Below are 12,270 nucleotides of genomic sequence, written 5' to 3' on the forward strand. Positions count from 1 at the left end.
CAAGGACTGTCTTCCGTAACATGGTACAATCAATGGTGCTCAGTCATCTAGACTACTGCAACCCACTCTACGCCGGCTGTAATTACCTACTATAATTACCCTAATCATTCCCTTCCTTCCTTTCTCTTTCTTCCCTTACTTAATCTCTGCACAATACTAAATGTATCTGTTATCCTGTAATGACAATGTTAACAAAACTATGTAAGCCACATTGAGCCTGCAAATAGGTGGGAAAATGTGGGATACAAATGCAATAAATAAATAAATAAAGAGCAAATAATCAAGAAACTTCAGACAGTGCAGAACACTGCAGCTAGACTCATATTCGGTAAAACAAAATATGAAAGTGCTAAACCCCTACGAGAAAAACTACACTGGCTCCCACTTAAAGAACGCTTCACATTCAAAGTTTGCTCCCTAGTCCACAAAATCATTCACGGAGACGCACCAGCCTACATGTCAGACCTGATAGACTTACCACCCAGGAATGCAAAAAGATCATCCCGCACGTTCCTTAATCTGCACTTCCCCAACTGCAAAGGTCTAAAATACAAACTAATGCATGCGTCAAACTTTACTTACCTGAGCACACAGTTATGGAACGCACTGCCGCGCAACTTAAAAACGATTTACGAACTAACCAACTTCCGCAAATTACTGAAGACCCATCTCTTTAATAAGGCATACCACAAAGATCAACAAATGTGAACATACACCACTCCTCCACATATACTCAGAACTGTCCTATAATATCTGCTTGTTATATTACTATCATGTTTTGCCATTATCATGTAACCCAAGATTCTTCTGTAACACTATGTTATTTCTGTAACAAAATGTCTATTTTTCTAATTTAATTCCACCATTCATGATGTATTGTAAGCCACATTGAGCCTGCAAAGAGGTGGGAAAAAGTGGGATACAAATGCAATAAATAAATAAATATGAATTTTTGAGCACAAAAAAACCAAAAATATATTTTAGGAGGTTTTGGCTAATGATGATATAATGGCCCATTGAGTGCTGAAAGTACGTCAGTGACAAGTTCACTTGAGCACCTGGGTCTTTTGAGGTCTTTTCCTCCTTTTGTTTTTAAGGGAATCTATGAGCATTTTATATTGTATTCTACAGTTTTCTGGTAGAAACAATTACTAACATTGCCTGAAGCAGGCCAGGCTCACCTGCAGGTGACCCGGCGGAGTACTTTTTTTTGGCAAGTCCCATTTTTATGGAATCAGCTCCCCCAAGATTTAAAAGGAGAAGTGTCCCTTAAATTGTTTAAGTGAAAATTGAAATAATTTTTCTTCCAGAAAGCATTTGGACAGGGCTGCTGACCCTAGCAGGGGTTGCTTTAAAACCTGCAGGAAGATGATGATGGGTATGTGTGTGGGTTGTCTGTAGGGAGAATGATTAGGTCTTTTTTATATTTTATTGGTATTCTTTATGTTTTTATAATATTTTATAGTAAACCACTCTGACCAATGGAGACTAGAGCGGTATATCAAATGAAATAAACAATTAATTAAACTACTGTGGCATCAAGAGGTAAAATATATTTTGAAACAAGTGCAACAACAAAAGACCTATAAATATAAAAATTAGGAAGTACGAATTTTCCATAACCCAAGCCAGAAACTATGCAATGGTGCAGGGAACTGTGATCATTTAAGCAGGCACTTGCAGCACGAGACATACAAGCTGGCATATGGCACCCTGCAAAGTTAGTTATATTTCAAGTACCTGAAATTGAATTATTTCATAAACCTTTGGACTATACTAAGAAGTGGAGAACCCATTTCGGTATCACAGGGATCAGAAAAACAAGTTGCAGGCCCTTTTCAATCTAAGAAGCACTTTTGATCAGATTATCCTTCGACTTCTGCCAAAATCCATGGATTTAAGTTGTTGAAAGAAGCTACCAAGCCTCACAAGTCAGGGAGAAAAGTACTGTTGAATGAACAATTGAGTCAACGGAAGGATGGAAGTGACTACGCTTACACCAGAATCAGACTCCCAAGCTTCAAAGTTGGAGGTTAAACCCAAGTCCCTGGAAATATCAGATAAGGAGTCAGAAACAAGGAATCATACAGAGGAAACAAATGATCAATAGATGCATTACTCAATTGTGGGACAGCTGAGAGTAGTCCTGACACTTAAAACGTTTTTCACTTAATTTTTCTTAGGCTGTGAACAATTTGTGGTATTGAGTTGATAATGGCAGCACAGTCAATTGTTTTGTGGATGCGGTCTGTGATATGCATGGAGGGAGGCGGTGTGAAGGGGGGCGGGTGACTGGGGACGTGCGGATGATGGAGGGAGATCAGAAATGGATGGTAGGTAATAGGATGGGGGAGGGGCAGAGGCTGATTTTCAAGAGAAGGGAGGAGATGGGGTAGAACGGGTAGAAGTGAATTGCTTGTTTACTCTTTCCAAAAATACTACTAAATAGTAAATTTAAAACAAACCAGAGAAAATATTTCTTCACTCAACATGTAATTAAACACTGGAATTTATTGCAAGAGAATGTGGTATAAGCAGTTAGCTTAGCATGGTTTAAAAGAGGATTATATAATTTCCTAAAGGAAAAGTCCACAAGCCATTATATACCACCCAGGGCACAGGCCTTCAGGACAGTGCACATAACAATAATAAATTTGTAAAGGGCACAGAGAATCCAAACTTAACAAGGAAACCCAAGAAAAGAGAGAAAACGAGGAGAAACAAGTACTCCATTAATACAGGACAAGTAAATAAGTCAGACTAGCAAAGCAAAACAAAACAGGACAGGTCAGAAAAAGTGCTGATGCACACAATCCCACGCCATGCCAAGCCACTGAAAACATGACACAAACTGTTTCTTGAGAGTAGGCATCAGCAAAGGTAGGGCTGGTGTCAGCTCAGTGATGGCATGTAAAAATGGAACTGATTTGGAAGGCTGGTCCCATCGTCAAGGAGATTGACACATCAGAACTGACTCCACAGAAGGGGAGAAGTCATCTTGGTGCTGATACTTCTATGGTACCATCAGTGATGATGACCCGGAGCTCTTGGCACCATGCTTTGAGGGAGATTGATGTCAGTGCTTCATTGCCTTCACTAGATGCATGACATTAGGGTTGCTCAGTGCTGACAAATACAATGTCAAATTCAAACGAGTCTTCAGTGTCAGATTTGTTGCAGGTTGGTTTGAAGGGGTTCTATCAAGACCCAATGTCGAGGCAGGGTGAGACCTCCTTGATGTTGATTTGCCCCCAGTGTCCAATGCAGCTCTGCTAGCCATAGGGACTGATGTCTCTGATACCAAAGTCAATGGACCAGACTTAGAAACGCCAAAAAGTCTCTTGCACTAGGTCTCTCTACTTTTTTGTGTCCTCTTCTGCATTTTAGAACAGAGATGACAGTTAGAGGCTGTATGATCAAGTCCTAGGCACGGCAAACACCAATTGTGATTGTCAGTCACAAAAATGGTTTTGTGCATCTAGTATACTTCTTAAAACCAATGGGGGTTTTAAGGGACACAGGGGCAAAAACAGCCAAAGTGAAATCAAATGAGTCAAATTTTTAAAGGAGAAAATAAAGGAGAGTCTTGACCGTACACTCAGGGTCTAAGAAGCAAATGGGAGCTGTGCAAAAAATAAAGAAACACCCATATGTGAGAAACAATGTCCTGCTCATCCTCAAAGAGTGTTGATTTATAGCACTCACACTTGCCATTTACCTGGAGTAAGTGAATGTGACTAACGTGCATACATCATTGGGACTTAATTGGCACACAGTGTTCCCTTTCATGGCACCTAATATTGCCCCATAGTGTGAACAAACCAAGCAGTACAGAGAGATAAACATATTCACATTCAGAGAATATAATGATAAATAATGGTCTTAAGTTTTCCATCTGATAATAAAGATGCAGTCTTTTAAACTCTTCTGATAGCTAAAAGTGAGATAAATTTTCTGTATAAAGCTCTTTCTAGTCTTGTTTCAGTTAGCATCTTAAAATTGCCTTCCTCAGCTCAGCTAAAGATACCAGCAGGTTTCCACTGCACATATTCTTTTAGCCAGATAGTGATGAAGTGTTCTTGGAGGCATGCTTATGTCAGAGAAGGTAAATAGCACATAACAAAAAAAAATGTTAATGTATTAAGTGGAGGATACCAGGCTATAATTCTACAATTCAACCTCATTAGCTTTTGACATGGTCGATCATAATTTCTTATTACAATTATTGAGTGATATAGGAATTACCAGTAGAGAATGCAACTGGTTCAAGGATTTTTGTCATCTAGAACATATACTGTTTCGGAAACCTGGAGGTTGGCCAGCTGCTGACCGGTTAAATTGGTTGGGGCTAGCTGCTAATGTTCAGAGGCACTTATCCAGCTAAGTGCCACTGTTTTCGCGGTTAGTGCCGAACTCAAAGCCAGCTATGTTGGGGTGTTCTGAGGGCAGAGATAGTACTTGGCCGCTTAAGTGCTGACATTCAGCCCTTGCAGGGGGGGGGGGGGATTCTATATATGGTGCCTAAAACTTCTGCACAGAAAATATTTCCAGTTAAGCATATTCTATAAGCCGTGCCTAGATTTAGGCATGGTATATAGAATACACTTAGTTGATATCCTAGCGCCTAAATCTATGCACCTCCATTTACACCAACAAAAACATGGTGTAAATCCTGGCACATAGATTTAGGCGCAGAAGGCCATATTCTATAACAACGTATGTAAATCTTGGAATGCCCACGAAACACCCATTTCCCTGCCCATAACCATGCCCCCATTTTCCCTGTGTGCATTAAAATTTAAGCGCTCCACATTACAGAATGTGCTTAGCGATTTGTGTGTGGAAATTTTAATTATTGTTAAATAGTGCTCATTATTGTTGTTAAGTGATGTTAACAATGCTGAATGGCATTGTTAAGCCAGTTAAGTTATGCGCACTGTTATAGAATATGCTTGGATTTTGGCAAGGAACACTAGGCGTGATATATAGAATCTGGGGTAAGCGGCCAGGTTTAGTGAATAAATGGGACTGCATAAAAGCCTGTCCGATTTTTGTGCACTAACCTGTGGCTGCTTATGTGCCGAATATGGGTTAGCCGGCTTAAAAATAACCGGATATTCAAAGTCGAAGACCACACAGGTCCAAGCTTTGAATATCCGGGAATAACTCTGTTGGTGGTGAACAAGATGCTCACTGCTGCCTACTGAACAGTGGCAAAGCTACAGGGGGCCATGGAGACCTGGGCTCTCAAAATTGGCTCTGGGGTCCCCGGTTTGGCTGGCGGGGGTTTCCAACCTCCACCAGCTGAAGTGTTTGTCTTGTGCTGGTCTTGCCGAATCGCCTACCCTGCTCTTCTCAGTCATGCTGTGCATGCTCGTTTTAGTGAATCTGAGCATGTGTGACATTTCGTGAGTGTTCAGTTTCATTAAAACGAGTGTGCATTGCGCGACTGAGAACAGAGCAGGGCAGGCAATGCAAGACCAGCACGGGACAAACGCTTCAGTTGGCAGGGGTTGGGGACCTCCGCCAGCCAAGGTACCATCATGCAGCAAATGGGGGGGAAGTTGTGGCGGCCGCGGGTAGCAGTGGGGCTGCCCGATTACCGCCAGAGAACACTCCCGTGCTACAAAACTTAATAAATCTTTGTAGCACCGGAAATGACGGCACGCTAGGGGTGGGAAGTACCTCCGGGCTGCTATGGTAGCCCAGCGGTACTTCCCACGTTGGGCTTACCTCTGCTTATCAAAAGGAGTCCTTAGCCAGTGATGTACTGAATATTCACAGCTACCTGACTATATCACACGATATAGCCCATTGTGTGCGCTGACCACAAATATTCAGTGTGAGATAGCCACCTATCCCCTCTGAATATTCATAGATAGCTAGTTAAGTGCTATTTAACCGGCCAGCAGCTGTTCCTGCCCTGTTAAATAGCACTGAATATCGGGCAGACTGAATTTAAAGTGCAAATGTTGTTATTTATTGCACAAAATATTAATCTAAAAAATTACCCCTGTTTACTAGGCTGCTGCGCAGCACTGCTGACACAGCCCACTCAAAGCAAATAGACTGTGTCGGCATTAGCACACCGCAGCCGCTAGTGCAGTTTAGTAAACCGGGTGGGGGGGTAAAACATTTAAAAACAATTTAAAAGTTAAACATGGTTAAAAGATTAGGGTGCAGTATATCTCTATCCCTGTATGTTGTGTCATATGGTACAATATTTTCTCAATGACAGGCACTGAATAATCTTGATAGAGTCCAACCCATCTTGTTTATCATGCAAACTTAAATACATAGGGGCCCTTTTATTAAGCTGCCTTAAGCACTACTGCATGCTTACCGCAGTTTAAAAGGACTTACCAAGGGATGTGCTCAAGCCAAGTGTCCTGCAGTAAGTCCCAAATGTATGCACGATTCCCGGACACTAAAAATATTTTTTATTTTTTAGTTGAAAAGGCATGTCTGGGAGGCAGAAAGTGAGCGTATCCATATTACAGCTTGCTAACTGATTACCGCAGGATTACCACATGAGCCCTTACCACCTACAAAAATGGGTGGCACTACGTGCTCATGCAATAATTTTTTTTAATGGCTGCATGCTAATGGCGACATTAACACATGGCCATTAATACCAAAAATAGAAAACTGGTCATTTTATTGTTGCAGTACAAATGGCCTTAGCTCAGGGGAAAGACCTGAGTAAGGGGGTGCTAAGGTCACTTTTTACTGCCGCTTAGTAAAATGACCCCTAAAAAACAGATTATAATCTCTTTCAAACCACTGTCTGAACTTTTCTAAGACTAATACTAAATCCAATTTATCCCTTAACAGTATTTTGGTTTTGTCCTCTTAGAAAACAACACCAATAATGAATCCACCAATTGAGATTCTTCACTATAACAGACCATCTGTCAGATAAGTACAACAATATTTTTATAATTGATTTTTTTTTAAATATTTACATTAAGAATTAGGTTCTTTGTATAATATATTTTTTTCAGGTACCCTTTCAGGAGCATTCTTACAGGAACCCAATAGGTTTGCATAAACTTGTCTAGCTTGTATATGTGTTCACTTTATTTCTGTCTTTAAATGTCTTTAATGTTTAAGTGGCCCTTTTACCAAACTGCAGAAAAAAAGTGGCCTTAGTGCATGTGAACGAGGATCATTCCTGTCCTCTAAGGCCAGTTTTACCATATGGGTAAAATGGTCAATATTTCTATTTTTTTAATTAACGGCTATGCACTAATTTTCCCATTAGCATGTGGCCATTAGCACATGAGCACTTACCAACATCTATTTAATATGTGGTAAAGGCTCATGCGCTAATCATGGGCTTATCAGATAGAGATACAGAAAAACAAAGTGGGAAGTGGACCAATGACTTCAGGATGCCGAGACTAAAGTGATATAAAGTAGAATAAACTTTATTGTAGATGCGACACAGTACTGTGTTTTGGCCACAGGCCTGCCTCAGGAGTCTAATCAAAGACTTCCAACATCATCGTACAAAAGTTTAGCAGTACAAAAATGCTTTTGAAGCTACAAGCGTTTTCGTACTGCTACACTTTTGTTCAACGATCTTGGAAGTCTTTGATTAGACTCCTGAGGCAGGCCTGTGGCCGAAACACAGTACTGTGTCGTGTCTACGATAAAGTTTACTCTACTTTATATCACTTTAGTCTCGGCGTCCTGAAGTCATTGGTCCTCTTCCCACTTTGTTTTTCTGTATCTGTACTCCGTGGGATTTTGTGTTCATCCACTCTGTGGACAGCCTTCCTTGATACTTTGGACTTTGGACCGGGCCATGACTTATCAGTTAGCACATGGCAATGTAGCTGTGCTAACCAATTAGCGCAGAACACACCTACTGTTTGCCTCCACCTGCCCCAGCACTAAAAAACAAAATCTATTTTTTAGTGTGTGGGAAGTACGCACAGATGCCAAAATTACCATTGGGCATTTGGCCCTTCCTCATGATAAGAAATGTTAAACTGCAGTAAGCATGCATTAGTGCTTACAGCAGCTTAGTAAAAGGATCCCTAAATGTCCTCTAAATCTTTTCTTCTTTTTCCACTTATCTGTTCCAGCTGTCTTGGGGGCCCCTTTTACTATGCTGCAGTAAAAGGGGGCCTGCGTTAGCATGTTTTTGATGCACGCTGAGGGCCCCTTTTACCACAGCGGCTAAAAGACTGTCTTTTTTTTTTTTTAGGAAAAGAAATGGCTGTATGGTAAGTGAAACACTTACCGCATGGCCATTTTGGGGGAGAGTCCTTACTGCCACCCATTGAGATGGCAATAAGGGCCCCTGCACTAACCCGGCAGTAACCAGGCAGCACGCAGAACTACCTGATTACCGCCAGTTACGTTCCAGCACTACAAAAATAGGACATATTTTTGTAACTCCGGAAATGGCGTAAGCTAGGGGTAGGAACTGGCAGTAGTTCCAGATTGGTGCGGGGTAAGCCCGCAGTGGACTTTACCACTACGTATTAAAAGGGCTCCTTAGTTTCTTTTCTTCATCTGTCTTGAGCCTTCTTCTATATTTACTTTTTTAATCCTGTTTCTGACTTTAAATAAAATAAAATGAGAGTCTGCCTCCTGAGTGAGTGTGAACTCCTATATTGAGTTCCTGCCTTTCAGGATACCTTAGTAGTGTATAATCTAGCTGAAGAAAATGAAAGAATGATTTTTGTCCTTATCTATAAATCCTTTCTATGATTTTTATTTAAATTCCCTATGCCATCTATTAGGGAGATTACTTTTTTTTCAGCTGCAGACTTTCTAGTCAGCACACATTTTCACACAAACATTCCAAGGATTCCTTATGTATTTATGTATTTATTTTTTTTAATTCCCAGGTTTCTTCTCTATTTCCTTCAGATAAAGGGAAATGATTTAGGGTCCTTTACTAAACGTTAAAAGTGGTCTTTACAACTACACTGGCTGATATTTAAATTAAAACACAGGCCACCAGAGCTGAAGGTTACCACCATGTTTCTAGGCATGTTGTGTTTCCAGAGCTGTGCGAAACTGTTTGTTTTCTGCATGGTCAGTCATTGATTTTCTCATTATTAATCCGCTGACAGGCCATATCATTGACATTTTATGATGAAAGCATATAAAAGAACAAGAATGAAGAAAGATAAAAACTGTCATTGATTGTCGAGTAACACTGGAATATATATATATATATAGTCATCTCAATCTCTTCATTTTTCTTAGATTATCATTAGGAACTTATTGAACTGTTATGGCAAAGAGTCCAATCAAAAATATATGTCACAGAAGTTTATAGCCTGTTGTAGGATAGAAGATTTTTTTTTTATGAGAATTTGATGTCCACCAGTGGATGCTTTAATTTCCGGACAAATCTATCATGCACTGTTTCTTATTATTGCAATGACTCTCATAGTGATATACTGTATGTTGCAGTAAAAGGCAGTTTTTGCAGCTGAGTAGCTTTCCCATCAGTATCACAATGTTGAGATCTTATGCTTGGATGGCATTATGAAAAATATACCTATATGAAAAGAGGATCGAGAATATGTTAAGACCCTGGGGCCATTTTACTAAGCCGTGTAAACGCCTATTTGCGCCCAGTGTGCACCAATTCTGAGTTAGCGCCTGGCTACCGCGTGGCCCTTACAGTTATTTCATTTTTGGTGTGTGTCCGCTACGTGCGTCTGAAAAATATTTTTTTTAATTTTCTGGCGCACATCAGCTACGTGTGCCAAGGAGCATTTGGTGCACGTAGATCATTACCGCCCGGTTACCGTGTGAGACTTTACCGCTAGGTCAATGGCTGGTCTCAGACACAAAATGGACACGCAGCAATTTTCATTTAGCCGCAAGTCCATTTTCGGCAAAACATTATTGAAAAGGCCTTTTTGACAGGTGCGCTAAAAAATGATTCTGTGCACGCCCCAAACCTGCGCCTACGCTACTGCAGGCCATTTTGCAGCGCACCTTAGTAAAAGGACCCCCTTATGAGGGCAAAATTCAAAGGACCTGATATTCGGCCTGTGGCGATAAACAACTGGCAAACTGCTTCCAGCCACAGGCTAAACTACCCCCAGATATTCAAGGGTGTGACTGCCAACCCTGAAGTTAACCAGGCACTGGTTGACATTCAGACTGGTACTCAGTTAACTCGCTGCATAAAGTTAGATCAGCTGTTTTGCTGACTTTATCTTACACAGTTACTTAGCCAGTTAGTGGACTGAAAATCACTTCTAACCAGCTATGTTTCAGCTCTGTCCAACTCTGTCCCCAAAGTGCCCACAAACTAGCCAGTTTTGGTTAATGGCTGCTGAATATCGCCAGATAGCCCCATACAAGTGATTCAATTGTTCAGGGGCCTCTCCTGGCTGTTTAAATCACTTTGGGACCCTTTCACAAAGACATAGGGAGGGCCTACATACATACAGTGTGTGCCAAATTGGCACTACCGCTTGGCTTGCATGTGAGCCGGGTGGTAATTCTGAATTTGGTGTGTACTGAATCCTGCGATAGAAAAGAATTTTCTATTTTCTACCACGGGCCGCTTACCCAGCAGTAAACAGCAGTTGGCGCACACTGAATGCTTACCGTGCAGGTAGCGCGTGAGACCTTACCGCTAGGTCAATGGGTGGAGGTAAGGTCTCAGGCCAAAAATGGACGCACACTGGTTTCAATTTTTGTACACGTCTATTTTCTGGCTCCTTAAAAAAGGCCCTTTTTTCTAGATGCGGTAAAAGATGGCCTAACGTGTACCCAAAAGACGCACTTGCACTACCGCAGGCCACTTTTTACTGCAGCTTAGTAAAAGGACCCCTTTGAATATCTACCTGAAAAGATTTTATGTGGATAAGGAATTAATTTTAGAAGCACTTTTCATGTTGTAGAAATGCATAAACCAGCATTTAAATGAGTACTGTATATTGCATACCAGTCTAAATCCTGATTTTATAAAGCTAGGATATAAACTTTTAAAATTCAAAAATGTGCAAATGGCAAGGTGGCTAGTCTGAATGTGTTTTAGAGGGAGGAGTAGGGCAGGGCCAAAAAATACATATTTGGTTATTTATTTATTTATTGGGATTTATTAACCACCTTTATGAACAGATTCACTCAAGGCGGTGTACAGCAGGTACATTTTAACATAAAACTTATAATTTTGTTAACAGGGTAGCAATAGTAAAATAACCAAGAATAAACATAAATACCATAAATGAGGAAAACTTGAAAACAGTAAATTGAAACCTAATAACAGAACTACTGTGAAACAGTATCAAAAATGTACACATTTAAAAGCACTGGATTTCAACTACCAGAGATATAATACAATGTTAGCATAATACTAATGATACACCTAATAAGCATGCATTAGAACATTCAACTAACATAGATATGATGATGCTAAAGATTTTCTACAATACGGTTTACCATATAGCTGAGCGATCAAGAGCAGATATATGATGAGAACAAGATGCGTGGTTCAAAGTCAGTTGGGATAATTTGATCGCAAGCTTATTGTACAGTTAAGCAAGAGATAAGGAACTGATCTAAGTTATGTAGTATATAACTTAGTGTATGTAGCAAGCTAGTCCAGGTGCAGAATCAAAAATAAATGTGTATTCTCCATTTCAGAAGTGGGGATATATATCAATGTCCAAAAAGATCAACACAAAAGTGCTCGTTTTGTGCAGTGCTCCACTAGAGGGATTAGATAAGGTTGTCCTCATAACTGTAGCTTTGGTCCTTAACAATCTACATTGAGGTGGAGAGAGCAGATAAAGAGAAGAAGGATGCTATAGTGGAATTGGGACCAAACAGGTGGCACAAACAAAGCTGGTGACGATTGGACACCCTGAAGAGATAATGATCAATGTCCTCAGTAGAAAAGGCTGGAGGAAGAGTGAAGGCACATGACAATGAATAGAAACTTTAAAAGCAGGAAAGAGAAAAATAGCAGGTCAGTAACATGTAGCAATGACTCACCTCAGGACTTGCCCGAGGAGAATGACCTGCTTCTTGTATGCAAGCCACCACAATGTGAATGCCATCATGCAGTTACTTTTAAATGTACTAACTGGGATCATGTCTGTGATGTCAGCAGTGGGGACAGAGCCAGCAGAATTGGGCAGTGAAAAACATACCCACCAGGAGTAATCCCTAAGCTTCTGGACAGCAGAAACAGCAAAAGAACAGCAAAATAGTCACAACTGCACTAACTGGAGTCATGTCCACAGCGGCGGCAGAGCTGTCAGAATTGGGCAGTAAAAC

Source organism: Microcaecilia unicolor, chromosome 2 (assembly GCF_901765095.1).
Source record: "Microcaecilia unicolor chromosome 2, aMicUni1.1, whole genome shotgun sequence".
In the NCBI taxonomy this organism is placed as follows: Eukaryota; Metazoa; Chordata; class Amphibia; order Gymnophiona; family Siphonopidae; genus Microcaecilia; species Microcaecilia unicolor.